General features: G+C 39.9%; 1 long non-coding RNA gene across 1 annotated transcript; it reads left to right on the forward strand.

Annotated features, from left to right (window-relative positions):
• Positions 1-557: 557 nt before the first annotated feature.
• LOC123144371 (uncharacterized) lies at positions 558-3,314 on the forward strand. The gene is made up of 2 exons (XR_006471392.1): positions 558-981; positions 2,999-3,314. It is a non-coding gene; the product is annotated as an uncharacterized lncRNA (long non-coding RNA).
• The last annotated feature ends 1,036 nt before the right edge of the window (positions 3,315-4,350 follow it).

Below are 4,350 nucleotides of genomic sequence, written 5' to 3' on the forward strand. Positions count from 1 at the left end.
CAGCCGACGCAGCAGCTCCAAACGTTTTCCATATGGAAAAGGGTATCTAATGACTGAAAGTGCATACATAAAGGAATGGAGGGAGTATATATCATGAATGGGAAATTTTTGTTTATTTCCAAAACTACACGATTAAATGGAAACAAGCGCTAATTGATTTCGCATGTTAATCCTGCAAAATAATCTAAGATTGACAATCAGGGAAAATCAATTAATAATTTAGTTTCTCTTCGCATGTTAATCCTACATAATAATTAATCCCTCGAATTTTGGTTTATTCCAGAAACAACATGCCCGGGGTTTTCTATGCTTGTTAATTCGCACCATGATATTAGATTAGATATGTGTGTTAATTGATAACCTTCTAGTGCAATCAAGAAATCTCTCTGTTACTTGTAATACAGCCCATTAACGGTGGCGCAAAGGGCGAGCCCTGGCGGCATCAACACACTGTTTAATCGCTCGCGCTGCCGTTCCTGATTGGCTCGTTGTGGCTGAAACGATGTTTTATTTTTTGGTGAGAAACCTTCCCAGATAACACCTCCCTCGGTAAAACAGAGATGGAGAGGAAGGAATTTTCCTTCCTTCCCCTTGAAGGCAGCCCAGCTCTTCCTCTTCGGTTCCTCTCACACGCATCCTTTCCTTCCTCTCTCGTCCCCTCCCTGGTGCTCCGCCGCCGCCTTCTTTCTCCACCAAATCTACCCCGTCCCATCGTCCTCATCCACGGCCATCGAGTGAAGGAGCCTGAGCAGGTGAGGGGGTGGCTCTGGGAGTCGATGGTGTCTCCAGAGCGGTCGAGAGGCGTTGGGTCGAAGGCGTCGTGCCTCGGTGGCCGGGATTGGGCAAGTCAGATGGGAAGCAACGATGCCGGAAATTGTTCGCTGCGCCTCCACCTTGTCCCTGGCCCTTCTACGAGCACTTTCTCATGTCCACGGGAGCCCCCTTTCCACCGAGCTCCAGATCCATGACACTAGCAGCGAGGTGAGCAGCGGCAAAGGCTACCACCTAGCAACTCCTCTTTCCTCCTCTTTCATCCTCTCCAACCCGTCTGGAGGTATGCCCACTCTTCTTCTCTTCTTCTTTTATACAACAAAGAGGATAGGCGCAAATCTGAAGATAGTAGTTTAGTTTTCCTTTTATTTTGTATTGTTTCTCCATACTACAAAATTGCAACTTGTGTTTCTTTGGAAGCAATATTTTCATCATATATCAATTTAGATAGGCTACATGGGGACCTTTTGTTCTGACCAGAGTTGATGATTTGTCTTAGGATACAGTTGATGATGTAGTTGAAGATGAATGGTTCTTACTAAGATACATCTGTATATGTATGTGGTTTCTTTGCTTCGGTTGGAGATATATGTGTGGCTTAAAGATATATCTGAAGTTAAATTTCCAAGACATACCATCCGTCAGTGATTATGTATTAATGATTGTTGGGAACTCCTATCTTACTGACGACGCCCCTTGTAGGTAAAATCTCATCTAGACTACTAGATGATCCAAGTGAACAACTATTTCACTTTCAGCTTGTATATCACTGTCTGGCCATAGAAGGTTAGATGGTAATATTGCATCCAAGAAGATGGGTGCCAACTATTTAAAACACGCCTCTCACAAAAAAAGTATAAAAGGATTGCTAACTTGAGTCATGAGATTGTTGAGTTTAGTTCGCCATCTCTTGAATTGGGTGAATTTCATCACAAGAAAGAAGAAGGAACTTGAAATCCATTTTTGCATTTTAAAACAAGTTGATAGTATTTGTGTTTCCTTAATGAGTTGCTAGAGTTTCTTTACAAATGTATTGATGAGAGGCTATGCAATGATCCATATATTCGGTAGGTGTTTATTTTGCACTATAATTATGTGAAGTCTTCGTCTATACAAAACATTTGAGGGGTGGCCGAACTGAAATAAGTTGACCATGTATGGATGACAATTCAATGACTAATGGTTCTCTTTGGCAATTAAAGTGGGTTAGAAAGTTTTCTTTAGCACACTAACTCTTGACTTCTTTTGTGATCACGAGGACTGGGATCATGTATTTGTTTGATAGATTATGTAAACTGAGATCATATATATATATATGCTACCACGCTACATGTCTCATATACTACCATGTGCTACTATATATACTTATTTATTATTTTAAATATGTTCATATACTATATCTAAGATATTTCAAAGCAAGTTACATGAAAAAATTGCATATGAACCCATAGTTTTTGTTATATTTGTGAAATACGTACATATTTGTACGTAAAAAATGGCATACTCAAAACAAGGTATATACTACCTAACCATTGTTATATACTACATACTATACGTACATACTCTCGATTTCGACAGATACTACATACAACATACAAAACGCAAGTGGTGGTAACTACCACTGCTTGTAGGAAACATATATATATATATATATATATATATATATATATATATATATATATATATATATATATATGTGTGTGTGTGTGTGTGTGTGTGTGTGTGTGTGCGCGTGTGTGTGTGTGTGTGTGTGTGTGTGTGGGGGAGTAGGATTTTCTACAATAGCTTACCACAGAACTAGTTAAGGTTTTCGACGGTGTAAAAGTTCTCAAAAATCTTGAAAAAAATACTGAACCAACACACCTATAATATAACATGATCCAATGGATGGATTAAAAAAATATGACTGCATGTGTCCTAGACAAAAAGAACAAATGGTTCAATATATATTGATCTTGGAGTGAGCTGAAATGCTTGTTTTTTCGCCGAGGACACATAAATGCATTTTTTCACAATCACACTATTGGACCATCTTATTATATTAGAGTGAGGCTCCCCTATTTATTTCATATTTTTTACTTACTTTTAAACCGTTAAGTGTTTAGCAAGCCTTAACTAGTTCTGTGACAAGCTATATATATAGTGGCTTTTGTGAAGCTGCAGGTATATGTTTCCATTTGTTTTTATATTTAATAGAATGTCCATTGTGGATTTTGTGAAACTGTAGGTATATGTTTCCTTCCATCCCTTTGCAAGATTGGCTTATAAAGTATGGAGTATTGATGAATATCAATTGATAGTCACTGGGATGTGAAATTACAACGATGTCAGTATGTATAAGATTTCTCAATTCCACTTTATCTCGAGGAACCGCGAGAAATGTAGTGTACAAATGAGTTCATGGCTTTGCAAGGCATATAAATTTTAGGTGTGCAATCTTTTCACTTAGTGTATGTTGTTCCCGTATGTAGACTTCCTTTTTGATGATATTCACAAATATGTTGAACATGGTTGGAAGTGAACAAATTCTTGTGGAATATGAATATAAAGTTTTGCCTGCTTTTTTTGGATTTTTTTTTCCTGAATGAAGTTTGTCAAGTGTGAAAATGGCCGCACCTGAGACACAATGAAGCGCTTCAGCAATACAAGTGCACCACAAGCATGCCTCAAGCGGCGCGCCAAGGGCGTGCCCCAACCTCTAGTACTAGTCAAGACGTGCACGATTACTACTTCCTCTGTTTTAGTATATAAGGTGTATTGGTTTCCGTGCAAGTCAACCATTTAAATGTTTGACCAAGATTATAGAATAAAATAACAACATCTATAATACCTAGTAGATACAATATGAAACTACTTTTCACGATGAATCAAATGGTATAAATTCCGTATTCTGAATGTTGATATATTTTTCTAACAACTCGGTCAAACTTTCACTTGTTTGACTTTTGAAAAAACAAATACACCTTATATAAAGGAACGGAGGGAGTAATTCGCTTCAGCACAGGAATGCGAGGCTAACCAATGATCAACAAAACGGAGGAGGAACAATGGATCCATAATCGATACATGATCGAGAACAAATCAACAAACCGTTCTTGCCGCTAGCCACGGGGCACGCCGCCTCCTTTTTGTGATGGAGACATCTTTATCCCGTCACTAGTGGCTGGGGCGCGCCTCCTCTGCGTCACTGTGCGCACCAGTCATGCTGATGTACTTGTGAACGTTACATTGCAGTTAAGGTACGGTGAGTAAAATAGAACGGCAGCAGAAGAGTTTTCATTTATAAAGCGGAGCAGGCCACGGTGCTGGCTCATGCATATATGCTAATAGGTCTATATTATTGGCCTGACGTATTCGTTTTTCCAAAGACGTGCTCCACTGTTGCGGCCATGTCTCACGGCCTTGTGAAGCCCTGTGGGTCAGCTTATTGACCCTGCTAGACACCACCGTGTCGCTGCTATTGTTGGTCCTCTCCTCCGCCTCCGAAGACACTCCATCGTCCAGCTCGGGCTGGCCCCTTCTCCTCGTCCACCTACTCTACAGCGCATGGAAGAAACACGCCCATGGTTGTCAATCCAT

Source organism: Triticum aestivum, chromosome 6D, assembly GCF_018294505.1.
Source record: "Triticum aestivum cultivar Chinese Spring chromosome 6D, IWGSC CS RefSeq v2.1, whole genome shotgun sequence".
NCBI classification, from domain to species: domain Eukaryota; kingdom Viridiplantae; phylum Streptophyta; class Magnoliopsida; order Poales; family Poaceae; genus Triticum; species Triticum aestivum.